Source organism: Phacochoerus africanus, chromosome 7 (genome assembly GCF_016906955.1).
Source record: "Phacochoerus africanus isolate WHEZ1 chromosome 7, ROS_Pafr_v1, whole genome shotgun sequence".
NCBI lineage: Eukaryota > Metazoa > Chordata > Mammalia > Artiodactyla > Suidae > Phacochoerus > Phacochoerus africanus.
This window is the reverse complement of record NC_062550.1, coordinates 24,409,107-24,424,620: the sequence shown is the minus strand read 5'-3', so window position 1 is coordinate 24,424,620 and position 15,514 is coordinate 24,409,107.

Here is a 15,514-nt window from a genome sequence, read left to right as displayed (position 1 = left end):
CTTTTTCAGGTAAAGGCCAGATAGGAAACATTTCGGCTTTGGGGACCATGAGGTCTCTATTAAATTACTTCACTCCACCATTAAAAGCAGCCACAGATTATGTGTAAATGAGTGGGAGTGGACATGTTCCTAGAAAATTTATTTATAAGAATGAGTGATGTGTATGTACAACTGAATCACTTTGTTGTATAGCAGGACACATCACAACTGTGTAAATCAACTACACTTCAATAAAACTTTAAAAAATGGAAAAAAAAAAAAAAAGAACTGGTGGTGGATAGATCTTACATTCGGGCCTTAATTTTCTGGCTCTTGATCTCAGTGTGGTCCTGACTGCAAGGTACTTTTAAGTGGCTTTCCCAGGTGTTTAGCGGGCGGCCTGTGGTGGAAGAGATGTTGACAAGGTCTCCTTATAATTGGCTGGGCCCACACTCCTGCCCCTCAGAATGCTCGACCTCCAGTATCTCTGTTGAACTCTTGGCCTTTTTACTGGTGAACATAGACTACGCTTGCCCCAATGTCTTCAGCCATTCAGGCAAGGATATATGGGAAGCTCCTGTCCAGATCCTGGTATAACGTAGCCATCACTGGCAGATTCTAACCATTTCTGCTGACCTGATGCCTTCCAGCCGACCTGATGTTTTCCAGCTGACCTCAGTGAGACAGTCACGTTGAACTTTATCACTAGCTCATACTGTGGACTGAGCCACTGCTAATCCTGGACTTGTAGGACTGCATTTCGTCATATAGTTGATTCCGTTTCATGATATGAGGGAGCAAACATTGGTCTCACATTGGTTGCTCTGACAGAGCTTTTAATGTTGTTTATTTTTTTTTTGTTTTGATGAGTGCTTGCATGCTGTTGTCATGCAGGTGTGGTTTCAAGTTCTCTCCTGTTTCTTGATGTTAATCTATGAAATATTTTGGCTCTCATTGCTGGTAATTTGGCACTCTAATGACGTCTATTGTAGTTATATATAGGTATAAGTATGTGTCAATTCATAAGCGTGACATTGTAGGGTTGGTCAGTTCTGTTTATTGCTCTGGTTCTTATGAGGACTCCTGAATTCATTCAGAACGTATTTATTGAGAACCTAGCATGGCTGGTTCTGCTGTATGAACTAAGATTAAAAAGAGTGAACAGGTAACTGTTGATCTCTGTGGATAATGTACTAAATATTTCCAATGAGTCTGATCCCTTCAAATTTCTTTCTTCCAAAAGTAGGTAACATTAGAGATAACTATTTTCTTTTTCAGAGATATCTAAATTAATGTATTGTTATCTCAGATTTTTAAATAGATTAGTCTGATATTTTTCTAAAACCAAGAAACTAGAATGTTGAATGAAGAAAAAAACTGAAATTATCAAAGAGAACATATTTACTCTAATGGAAGGTAATCATGTGTTTAGTTGACTGTACAATCCTGATAGTCCCAAGGATGAAGCCGAAAGTTTAAGTGGGCTCAAATACATGCACAAATTCCCCTCTCATGAAGACATACGTATTCACCGGCAGTTTTTTTATTATGTTGGATAGTTGCCAACAGATTCCCATTAAAGAGTCTATTCCTCTTTAAACCTAGGAAAAAACTTATTATATCTGAAAGCTAAAAGCAAGTTCATTTATTTTAACTCTCTGAGAAATATAATGTAATTCTTAGAAGATTTTGAAAAAGATAACTTCTGATTTCTCTTGGCAAAGACAGCTTTTTACACTGTGAAGTAAGACGAATATCTCAGGAGTTCCTGTCGTGGCACAGCAGAAATGATCTAGCTAGGAACCATGAAGTTGCAGGTTTGAGCCCTGTCCTCCCTGAGTGGGTTAAGGATCCAGTGTTGCCGTGAGCGGTGGTGTGGGTTGCAGACGAGGCTCTGATCTGGCATTGCTGTGGCTGTGGCATAGGCCAGCAGCTGTAGCTCCGATGAGACCCCTAGCCTGGGAACCTCCATGTGCCACGGGTGTGGCCCTAAAATGACACACACACACAAAAATTTCATTATCTCACACTCTTATGGATGAGCAGGAGCTCTCTGTCATGGATAAATATATTCTTTTGTGACTAAAGTTCAAACATGACTGAAGAATCTAATATGCATTGAAGTTTGGCAAAATAGCCAACACAGGCAGCAGTGGGAATCATGTCCTTGGAGACAATAAGTGGCAACAATTTTAAGGACACATTCCTCGTGCATAATAATAACTTTCATTTGCAGATACTCTTCAACTCATAGATAACAAGGTGTTAAGAAAACACAACAAAGTTGCTTTATGTCTATTTTTTCAATTGGAAAAAAATATGTAAATACACATATGTTGGACATTTGTGTGTGTGTATATATATATATATATATATATATATATACATGTACATATATAGTTACTGAGCCAATAACTAAATATTTACATGGTGAAAATATAGGTTTGCATCATAATTTTTCTGCATTATATTCTTTATGGATAAAGCATTATTTAATGAAGTTTCTCATATTGAACTTGTAAAATTGTATGTTAAATATTTTATGTGAGCATCCTTTGTTTCTTCGTTTATATTATCAGAGGAGGAATTCCTGAGGCAAAAGCCATTTACATTTTAGAATTTTGAGGTATATTGTCACACTTTACTTCCAGTGGGTAATAACACAAACACAGAAGTGTTTTGGTCTCTCACTGGGACCCATGGATCATGGGACCTGAAGGAATTCCACCTTGATTCCTTGCTTGAGTTCTGAGTCAACTAGAGAGAGAAAGTAGGCAAGTAAATGTGAATTAAAGTACGAATTTTATTCCAGGGTTATTGAAAACATGGCTTTGAACATCCCAATAAGAGTATCTTGAGTTAGTCATAGCTTTCAGATAGGCAGTGCTAGAAATCCGAATCCACTCCAGCACCTTGGACAGACCCTTTTACTGCAAGATTTTAAACAGTCTGAAGTCTGTCTGTAGAAAAGCCAGCATGAAAGAGGAAAGGGAATAGGATGCTGCTGAGACCTGCTCAGCAGGTTAGGGCTGAAGAAGAGGTGCTGTGAACCTTAAGGAAAAAGTTAAGATAAAACAAGACACAGAGACATTTATCTTAATGAAAGGTGGGAACCAGTGGACTCAAGGTCTCAGGGACCAAGAGCCCCACGTCAAGAAACCACACAGCTTTTATTGTGCTCTTTAGGATTACGTCAAGTGAGGAGGGGGTTGTAGGAGCAGGATGTAGGTTTTTTAAAAATTATTTTAAAGGTCACATAGCCGGAAGCTGATTAAGCTTTTATTCTGACCTTTAGGCATTTAGCAGTCATTAGCATTTGAGGAAGCTTGGGTCAACTCTCTGTGCATACCATCTAGAGAATCACCATTGTGCTTCTGCAGAAGGTGTGCCTATCTGCAGCAACCCCATGTGCCTAGGTTTGCACCTTGGTTCTCTTTGCTAATGCATATCCTGCTAACGACCCCTCATAAATGCCTTGGGGCCATGAGGCTCATCTTCCTCTTATTCTTTAGAGGACGTATGCTGTGCAAATGGTGTGCCTGTCTGCACAGGTCCAGCGTGCCTAGACCAACGTGTTATGTCCTCATTCAGCTGACCCTATGAATAACTTATGCCTTCAGGTCTTTGTTCTTAAGCTTAAGTCCTTTACCAGCACTGTGACTGTTCTTCAAGCAGGAAGATGGGGTAAAGTAAAGCAAGACAAGATGGAGTTTTCAGCAAAGAGGCTAAGAAAATATTGTGGAAACATGTCTCATAACAGGATGCATCTAATATATCATATCCTTGATCAAAATGCATCCATCAGGGGAAAGGATAGGGAGGAGGGAACTCAGGAGACTGCACAAATAGATTATTGAAAAAATGTACACATCTTAGAAATAAAGCAGGAGAGGGCCTGCTTGTCTTTACAATTTAATTATAAATAGGTTCATCTAAAATTATTTAATTATAGATTATATATTTTCTCTCTATATTTTTAAATAATTAAAAAATTTAATTTAATACTGTAGATCTTAGTGGTTTCATTGTTCAAATTAGTCAAAATTAGTTAAATTTTGCTGTATTCATTGAAAAATTGCACAAATCAAGTATTTTTTAACTTTTTTGGAATTAGTCTATAATAAAGTGCTCCTCCACTTGGAGAGAATATGAAGAGTAGCGACTATATATTTCTTCCTATTATTTACAACATTCTTAGTATTTTTTTATAAGCCAAATCAGCTGAATTTTAAGCCTGTGGTTATCATAGCATATGGCTATATCACTCAAGAGAGAAGATCAGTTCTCTTTAAGAGAGAACAACACCCACTTTTCCAGTTTTCTTTTTCTTTTCTTTTTGGCCACGTGCAAGACATGTGAAAGTTCTAGCACCAGGAGTCACAGCCACACCAGAGCAGCCACCTGAGCCATAACTGTCAGTGGCAGATCCTTGACCCTCTAGGTCGCTAGGGAACTCCTAAAAAGACACTGCTGAATGGCCCCCCTAAACCTGTAACTGAAAATTTACCTCCTAATATTTTCCCAGTACCAAGTACTTAGATATGCTGTCTAACACAAGCCATCTAAGATCAAATGACACTGTAGTTACTCTGGTAATAAAACTTTGTATCTTAGAGATACTCTAAAGTTAGATAGCTAAAAATCTTACAATACATAGGTTCTTACAATATACAGGCTCAGAGGTCTTAGAAAATAGTTCTAGAATGTTAATTTGTGAAATAAAATTCTAGAGCCCTTGTGCATTAAATGTATGAAGAAGATGACAAAATCCTCCTCTCCAAGTTTTAATCCTGCTTATTCTTTTTTGTCAGCAGCTTTACTGGGACACGTAATTGATGTACAAAAACACACATATATAATGTAGAAAGTGCTCTGAGTTTGTAACTATGCCTACCTCTGTGAAACCCTAACCACAACGAAAGTAATGTATGCGTCCATCACCTTTATTTTTAAGTAGAGTGTAGTTGATGTTTGGATAGAATTTGGATTTTTTTTAAAAAACTAAAGCCTGCATTGGTATTTTCTAAGTTGGATTAACTCCTTCAAGGACTTAAAAGATATGAGTCTAAATTGGCCAAACGATTCTGAAGTGGTAATAAAACAATAAATATATTATGACACTTTCTTTACTCTCGCATACAATTTATTAAAAAAGAAAACTTTTTAGTAGTTTTGGCAAAAATATTAATTTTACAGAAATATTTGTGGTTTTTAAAAAAAATCTCCATTTACCTGAAAGGTATTTTTATTTTTGCAGATAATATGTATTTAACTTTCCAATTTATTCTCTCAAACAGTGTTCTTATTACTCATGGCATCTTCAAGATTACACATCATTATATTTCTTAGTTATAAAAAGCACTCTATTATTATTTTTTTAGTGTAGGCATACTGGTGATGAATTCATTTAGATTCTGTCTTCCTGGAAATTTCTCGGTTTCACTTTAATAATATCTTGATATAGAGTTTATGACACATAAAAGTGTAGTGAGAGCAAAAAATTAAGTTATACTGGTTAACTAATCTTTCTAGATATATACAGCCAAATTAACTGCTACCTAGAGAAAGAGAAAAGTACCACCAATCAAGTGACCTCTCTTTTACCCTCTGTCAGTCAGGATTCTACTAAAGGTAGCCACTATTATATCTTCTATTATTCTATATACTTGTTTTTGGGTTTTGATCTAAAAGAATTAATACGCTATGGCTTTGTATCCCTCTTCTTTTGTGCAATTTTTTTGAAGAGTTTTTGACATCCAAAAACTTTTAGGATATAGCAATAGTTTGTTCTTTTTAATGCTGTATATTGACTCAATGTATAAACATGCCAAAGTTTATTTGTATTGCTGGTGATATACATTCAAGTTGCCAGATCTTGCTAATTTTCAGTAGTATCAGTATGAAGATATTTTACATAATTTTTGTTTACATAGGCATACATTTCTGATGATAATATACTTTAGATTTTAATTGCTAGTCATGTGCTATATTTTACAAAGTGAATTACCCTTTACATTCCTGTGGGTAGTGTGTAAGAACTGCACATCTCATTGCAGCTGTGCGTGGATCCCTGTGTGTGTCTGCAGTCATATCTCATTTTCATATGCTTCATTACCATTTGGATATTTCTTTTTATTTTGCCTTTTTTTTCGTCTTTATTTTTAGGGCCATACCTGTGCCATATGGAGGTTCCCAGGCAAGTAGTCCAACTGGAGCTTGTAGCCACCGGCCTACACCACAGCCACAGCCACGCGGCATCTGAGCCGCATCTGTGACCTACACCACAGCTTGCTTAACCCACTGAGCGAGGCCAGGGATCGAACCCGTGTCCTTGTGGATGCCAGTTGTGATGAGAACTTTTAAGATCTACTCTCTTACTAATTTCTGTGAATTCATTCAAAACATATTTACTGAGAAGCTAGGATATGGCTGGTTCTGCTGTAGGTACTAAGAATAAAAAGAATGAACATGTAACTCTATTGATCTCTATCGATAATGTGATAAATATTTACGAGTCTAACTCCTTCAACTTTTTTTCCTCTAGTAATTAGCAACATTATACATGATTATTTTCTTTTTCAGAGATATCTAAATTAATTTATTGACATCTCAGATTTTTAAATAGATAAGTCTGATATTTTGCTGAGATCAAGAGACTAGAATGTTGAATGAAGTTAAAAACAGAAATTAGCAAAGAAGAACGTACTTACTCTAATGGAAGGTAATAATGGCTTTAGTTGACTGTGTAATCCTGATAGTCCCAAGGATGAAACTGAAAGTTTCAGTGGACTCAGATATGTGCACAAATGCCCCTCGCATGAAGACATACATATTCACTGGTATTTTTTTGGTAGATAGTGCTCTCTGACTTGCCAGCAGACTCCGAGCATTCAACAGTCTATTCCACTTTAAACGTAGGAATCAACTTCTTATATCTCAAAGCTGAAAACTGTAATTTATTTTACATATCTGTGAAATATGAGGTGATTTTTAGAAGATTTTTTTTTGTCTTTTTGTCTTTTTTTGTCTTTTTTTTTTTTTGTTGTTGTTGCTATTTCTTGGGCCGCTCCCGCAGCATATGGAGGTTCCCAGGCTAGGGGTTGAATCGGAGCTGTAGCCACCGGCCTACGCCAGAGCCACAGCAACGCGGGATCCGAGCCGCGTCTGCAACCTACACCACAGCTCATGGCAACGCCGGATCGTTAACCCACTGAGCAAGGGCAGGGACCGAACCCGCAACCTCATGGTTCCTAGTTGGATTCGTTAACCACTGCGCCACGACGGGAACTCCTGATTTTTAGAAGATTTTGACAAAGATAGTTTCCCGTTTCTCTGGGCAAAGGAAGATTTTTACACCATGAAGTTAGATGAATATTTTTTTTTGCCATTTTTTTCTTAGAAATAAAGCAGGAGAGTACCTGCCTGTCTTATAATCTAATTGTATATAGGCTTCTCTAAAAATTATTTAATTATAGCTTATACATTTTCTCTACAGATTTTAGATTTTTAAATAGTTAAAATTGTTTAAGATTGCATATGGAGGTTCCCAGGCTAGGGGTCTAATCGGAGCTGTAGCTGCCAGCCTACATCAGAGCCACAGCAACGCAGGATCCGAGCCGCATCTGCGACCTACACCACAGCTCAGGGCAACGCCGGATCGATAACCCACTGAGCAATGGCAGGGATCGAACCCGCAACCTCATGGTTCCTAGTCAGATTCGTTAACCACTGCGCCACGACGGGAACTCCTAGATGAGTATTTCATTATCTCAGATTCTTATAGATGAGCAGGAGCCCTCCGTGTAGATATATAGAGTCCATTGTGACTAAAGTTCAACCATGACTAATGAATCTGTTATGCACTGAATTTTGGCAAAATACTTAACACAGGCACAGTGGGAATTATGGCCTTGGAGACAATGAGACAACACTTTTAAGGACACATTCCTCATGAAAAATAATAATTTTCTGATGAAAAGATATTTGTGGACACTCTTCAACTCATAGATAACAAAGTGTGAAGAAAACACCAGAAATTCGCTTTATATCCATGTTTACAATTGGAGTATATATATATATATAAAACTTTCAAATATAATATTTGAAATATACATAGATTTGAAAGTTGTATATGTAGTTTCTAAGCCAGTAACTGCAAATATTTACATGGTAAAAATTTAGGTTTGCATCATGATTTTTCTGTATTATATTCTTTATGGATAAAGCATAATTTAGTAAAGTGTATCTTATTTAACTTGTAAAATGAGGTGTTAAATATTTTGTATAAACATCCTTCGTTTCTTAGTTTTTATTATCAGAGGAAGTATTCCCAAGGCAAAAGCCACTTACATTTTAGAATTTTAAGGAATGTTGTCGCACTTTACTTCCAATATGTAAGAACACTTCTGTACACAAAAGTGTTTGGGTCACTCATTGCCTCCCTTGGGGTCATGGAACCTGAAGGAATTCCACCTTTATTCCTTGCCTGAGTTCTGAGTCAACTAGAGAGAGAAAGTAGGCAAGTAATTGTAGATTAAACTACCAGTTTTATTACAGAGGTATTGAAAACATGGCTTCATACATCCCAATAAGAATATCTTGAGTTGGTCATAGCTTTCAGAGAGGCAGTACTAGAAATCCAAATCGACTCTAGCGCCTTGGACAGACCCTTTTACTGCAAAACTTCAGTCTGAAATCTGTCTATAGAAAACCTAGTAGTATAAAAGAGGAGAGGGAATGGGATGGAGCTGATGTATCATATCCTTTTTAAAATCCACCCATCAGGGGAAGAATCTGTAGGAGGGAATTTAGGAGACTGCACAAATAGATTATTGAAAAATGTCTATATCTTAGAAATAAAGCAGGAGAGTACCTGCCTGTCTTATAATCTAATTGTATATAGGCTTCTCTAAAAATTATTTAATTATAGCTTATACATTTTCTCTACAGATTTTAGATTTTTAAATAGTTAAAATTGTTTAAGATTGTAAATCTTACTGCTTTCATTTTTTTGTATTAGTTATAAATATTTTACATGTGTTCATTGAAAAATTGTATGAATCATGTATTTTTTAAAGATTTTAATTTTTTCTATTAAAGTTAATTTATAATGTTCTGTCAATTTCTGCTCTTCAGCAAAGTGACCCAGTTGTTCTCACACTGTCCTCTGTCATGTTCCATCACAAGTGACTAGATATATTTCTCTGTGCTATGCATAAGGATCTCATTAATTATCCACTGCAAATGCAATAGTTTGCATCTAATAACCCCAAACTCCCAGTCCATTGCACTCAGTTCCCCTCCCCCTTGTTCTCCATATCCATGACTTTATTTCTTTTCTGTAAATATGTTCCTGTGTGCTGTATATTGATTCTATTTAGATAGAAGTGATATCATATCTTTTGGTTTCTGACTTGCTTTGCTTAGGATCAGAGTCTCTAGTTCCATCCAGGTTGCTGCAAATGGCACTATCTTGTTCTTTTTATGGCTGAGTAGTATTCCATTGTGTATATGTACTACATCTTCTTAATCCATTCATGTCTTGACTATTGTGAAGAGTGGTACAGTGAACACAGGGGTGCATGTATCTTTTTATTGTATTTTTTTATTTTATTTTCCCACTGTACAGCAAGGGGATCAAGTTATCCTTACATGTATACATTACATTTACATTTTTCCCCCACCCTTTGTTCTGTTGCAACATGAGTATCTAGACATAGTTCTCAATGCTACTCAGCAGGATCTCCTTGTAAATCTATTCTAAGTTGCATGTATCTTTTTAAATGAGAGTTTTTTTCAGGATGTATGCCCAGGAGTGGGATTGCTAGGTCATATGGTAAATATATATTTAATTTTCTGAGTTACTTCCATACTGTTTTCCATAGTGGTTGTACCATTTATATTCACATCAACAGTGAAGGAGGGTAGCCTCTTCTCCATACCCTCAAGTCCAACATTTGTTTTTTATTGACTTGTTAATGATGTTCATTCTGGCAGGTGTGCAGTGGTACGTCATTGTAATTTTGCTTTCCATTTCTCTAATAATTAATGATGTGGAGCAATTTTTCATGTGCCTGTTGGCCATGTGCATACCTTCTTTGGAGAAATGTCTGTTCAGTTCTTCCACCCATTTTTCAATTGGGTTTTTGTTTTTTTTTGCTGTTGAGTTGTATAAGTTGTTTGTATATTTTAGAGATTAAGCTCTTGTCAGTTGCATCGTTTGAAGCTATTTTCTCCCATTCTGTAAGTTGTCTCTTTTTTTATGGTTTCCTTTTCTGTGCAAAAGCTTGTCGGTTTGATTAGGTCCCGTTGGTTTATTTCTGCTTTTTTTTTTGTCTTTTGTTGTTGTTGTTGTTGCTATTTCTTGGGCCGCTCCCGCGGCATATGGAGGTTCCCAGGCTAGGGGTCGAATCGGAGCTGTAGCCACCGGCCTACGCCAGAGCCACAGCAACGCGGGATCCGAGCCGCGTCTGCAACCTACACCACAGCTCACGGCAACGCCAGATCGTTAACCCACTGAGCAAGGGCAGGGACCGAACCCGCAACCTCATGGTTCCTAGTCGGATTCGTTAACCACTGCGCCATGACGGGAACTCCTATTTCTGCTTTTATATCTATTGCCTTGGGAGGTTGACCTGAGAAGACATTTGTAAGGTTGATGTCAGAGAATGTTTTGCCTAAGTTCTCTTCTAGGAGTTTGATGGTGTCTTATATTTAAGTCTTTAAGCCATTTTGAGTTTATTTTGGTGCATGGTGTCAGGTTGTGTTCTAGTTTCATTGATTTACATGCAACTGTCCAGTTTTCCCAGCACCACTTGCTGAAGAAACTATCTTTTTCTCAGTTTATATTCTTGCCTCCTTTGTTGAAGATTAGTTGACCATGTGTGTCTGGGTTTATTTGTGGGTTCTCTGTTTTGTTCCATTGTATGTCTGTTTTGGTATCAGCACTGTACTGTCTTAATTACTGTAGCTTTGTAATATTGTCTGAAGTCTGGGAGAGTTATGCCTCCTGCTTGGATTTCCCCCTGCCCCCAGGATTGCTTTGGCAACTCTGGGTCTTTTATGGTTCCATATAAGTTTCCGGATTTTTTTTTCTAGTTCTGTGAAAAATGTCATGGGTAATTTAATAGGGATCTCATTGAATCTGTAGATTGCGTTTTGTAGTATGGCCATTTTAATGATATATATTCTTCCACTCCAGAAGCATGGACTATCTTTCCCTTTTGTTGAATCCTCTTTAATTTCATTAATTAATGTTTCATAGTTCTCAGCATATAAGTCTTTCAGATCTTTAGTCCAGTTTATTCCCAAGTGTTTTAATTTTGGGGGGTGTGATTTTAAAACGTATTTCAATTTTATATTTTTTCCAATTTTTTTTTTTTTTTGTCTTTTTAGGGCTGCACCTGCAGCATATGAAGGTTCCCAGGCTAGGAGTCGAATCCTAATGGAGGTGTGGCCACTGGCCTACACCACAGCCACTGCAACTCCAGATACGAGCTATGTTTGCAACCTACACCACAGCTCATGTCAATGCTGGATCCTTAACTCACTGAGTGAGGCCGGGGATCAAACCTATATCCTCATGGATGCTAGTCAGATTCATTCCACTGAGCCCAATGGGAACTCCTCCTTTTCCAAATTTTTTTTGTTAGTATGCAGTAATGCAACCCATTTCTGAGTGTTCATATTGTATCCTGCTACTTTTCTGAATGCATTGATCAGTTTGAGTAGTTTTTGTGTGGAGTTGCATTCACAGGGGAGTGAGAGTAACAATAGTTGGTGCTCAGTTGCAGTCCCCTCTTTTTTGCTGATCTCTGAGGTTCCTAAGGCCACTGGTGGTGCCTGTTCACAGACCCTTAGTGGTGGTGGCCCACATTCACCTCTGCAGTCTGCGATGTCTGTTATGGGGTTCTCCGGCCACCTGTAGACCATGCAAGAGGTGCTGTGTCATGCTTAGCCCATGTTGTCTTTAGCCCACACAGGAGATACCTGGCCAGCCATACCCACACAAATAGTGCCTTGTTACCCATAGCCTGCAACAGTGTTTCCTAGCCACCTGTAGCATGCGCCAGAGGTACCCTGCCTTCTGAGATTCCTTGCATGTGCAGGGAAATATATTCCTATGGCAGTCCACCCCTCCTCCTCTTGCTCTCCCCAACAGTGGCCCCTTGTTTCTCCTGTGGCTCAGACCTCCTCCCAAGTTCCCTTGGTTGTGACGCTCGCTCCCTAGCCCTTTAGGCTGTCTCCACCTGACCTCTAAGTGTGAGTCTCAGTGCCCAGACCCAACCCGAGCGTCTCAGGCTGTGGTGTCCAGGGCCAGTGGTGTCCAGGGGCAGTGGTGCACAGATGGTCTGTGCAGCACTCACTCTGCTTTGCTTTCCTTAGTCCAGCTGCTGCACTTTTCTCCGTTGACTTTAAGGTCCTTCAGTCTCGGCTGATCTCACCATTGGCTACATGGCTTCCCAGGCTGTGGGTTCCTTTCCTCTTTAACTACCTCTCGGGAGTGCTAGTCCCATCCTGAATCCTTTTTTCTCATCTTTGGTTCTACCCACTTATGTGGAGGTGGGTTTCTTACCCTTTTTGGAAGTTTAGGGTCTTCTGCCAGCTTTCATTAGATGTTCTGTGTGAATAATTTTATTTATTTATTTATTTATTATTATCTTTTTTTTTTTTTGTCTTTTTGCTATTTCTTGGGCCGCTCCCGCAGCATATGGAGGTTCCCAGGCTAGGGGTTGAATCAGAGCTGTAGCTCCTGGCCTACGCCACAGTCACAGCAACGTGGGGTCGGAGCTGCGTCTGCAACCTACACCACAGCTCATGGCAATGCCGGATTGTTAACCCACTGAGCAAGGGCAGGGATCGAACCCGCAACCTCATGGTTCCTAGTCGGATTCGTTAACCACTGCGCCGCGACGGGAACTCCTGTGCGAATCATTTTATGTGTAGATTTTTTTTTTGATGTTTTTGTGGGTGAAGGTGAGCGCCACAACTTACTCCTCTGTCATCTTGATCTTTCTCTGAATCATGTATTTTTTAACTTTTGGAAAATTATTCTATCTTAAAATGCACCTTCACTTGAAGAGTATATGAAGAGTAGGGACTATACATTTCCTCCTAATATTTACCACATTCCTAATATTTTCTCTAAACCACTTAAGAGGAACAATCAGTTCTCTTTAAGACAGAACAACTTCCACTTTCCTACTTTTCTTTCTTTTTTGTTTTGGTTTTTCTTTCTTTTTTTTTTTTTGTGCCACATCCAGGACATGTGAAATTTCCCGGGCCAGGGTTCAGTTAAAAGCCTTACCACAGAAGTGATCTGCAGAGTCAATGGCAGATCCTTAACCTTCTGTGCCACCAGGGAACTCCTAGTAGGACCTAGGTGGTGTTGAATGGCCACCCTAAGCATATAATTGAAAATTTACCTTCTACTATTTTTCCAATGCCAAGTACTTAGATATGCTAACACAGGCCATCTAAGATCAAATGACACTATAGATACTCTGGCATTAAAACTCCATAACCTAAAGGTATTTCAAATTTAGGTGGTTAAAAATTCTTACAGTATATAAGCACTTACAGTATATAGGTTCAGAGTTCTTAGAAAGTTGTTCTAGAATGTTAATTTGTGTAATACAATTCTCTAGCCCTTGTGCATTAAATATATAAAGAAAATGACAAACTCTTACTTCCCAAGTTTTAATACTGCTTATTCTTTGTTATCAGGAGCATTAGTGGAACATATGATTGATATGCAAAATACATGTATTTAATGTAGACAGTTTACTGAGTTTGTATGTATGCCTACATCTTTGAAACCCTTACCACAATCAAAGAAATGAAAACATCCATCATCTTTATTTTTAGAATGTAGTTGATGTTTGGATAGAATTTTTCTTTTTTTTTTTCTTCTCTTTTTGCCATTTCTTGGGCCGCTCCTGCGGCATATGGAGGTTCCAAAGCTAGGGGTCTAATCGGAGCTGTAGCCTCCAGCCCACGCCAGAGCCACAGCAACGCGGGATCCGAGCCGCGTCTGCAACCTACACCACAGCTCACGGCAACACCGGATCGTTAACCCACTGAGCAAGGGCAGGGATCGAACCCGCAACCTCATGGTTCCTAGTTGGCTTCGTTAACCACTGAGCCACAACGGGAACTCTGAATTTTTCCTTTCTTTTCTTTCTTTCTTTTTTTTTTTTAAAAACTAAAGCCTGCATTGGTATTTTCTAAGTTAAGATTATTTCCTTCAAGGACTTAAAAGATGTCAGTCTAGTTTGGCCACTTTTAAAGATTCTGAAGTGATAACAAAACAATCAATTTATTATGACACTCTCTTCATTCTATCATACAGACAATTTGTTAAAAAACCCTCAATCTTTCTAGTAGTTATGCAAAAATATTAGTTTTCCAGAAATGTTTGTTGTTTTAAAAAATCTCCATATATATAAACCAGAAAGGTATCTTTATTTTTGTAGATGACATGTATTTAACTTTCCAGTTGATTCTCTCATCTGATGTTCTTCATTACTTATGGCAACTTCAAGAATGCCTGTCATTATTTTTATTAGTTATAAAAATATTTTCTTATTTTTTCTTTTAGTGTAGGTATACTCGTGATGAATTCACTTAGTTTTTTTCCTGGAAATTTCTTGGTTTCACTTTAATAATATATTGATGTAAAACTCATAACAAAAAAGTCTAGTGTGGGCACAAAATTAAATTATGCTGGTTAACAATTCTTAAATATATAGAGCCAAATTGAACACCACCAAGATAAAGATATGGACTATTACCAGCAATCAAGTGAACTCTCTTTTACCGTCTGTCAGTCAAGATTCTACCAAAGGTAGCCACTATTATAACTTCTTTTAGTCTCTATTTCTCTGGCTTGTTTTTGAGCTTGATCTGAAAGAATTAATACACTATGCCTTTGTATCCCTCTTCTTTTGTGCAACATTTTTTGAAGTGTTTGTGACATCCAAAAACTCTTGGGATATAGCAAATAGCTTGTTCTTTTTTAATGCTGTATATTGACTCAATGTATAAATATAGCAAAGTTTACTTGTATTGCTGTTGATGTACGTTCAAGTTGCCAGCTCTTGCTTCTTTTCAGTAGTCTCAGGATGAAGATATTGTACATAATTTTTGCTTCCATAGGCATACATTTCTGGTGGTAGTATACCCAAGATTTTACTCGATAGTCATGGTGTTTTTTACACTCATACTCTGTGAGTAGTGTATAAGAACTCCAGATCTCATTTGGACTGTGCGTGGATGCCTGTATGTGTGTTTGCTGCCATATGTGATTTTCATGTACTTAATTACCATTTAGATATTTCTTTATGTGACATTCCTGCTGAAATTATTTTGTTCATATTCTTTGCTTTTTAATCAATAATATTAAGGTATAATTTATAATAAGAAAATACATCCTTTGTAGGCATAATGTTTAGTAATTTTGAAAAATACATCCATTCAAGTAATTATCCCACCACACATTATACTAAATGTCTCTATCATCCCAAAACACTTCCTC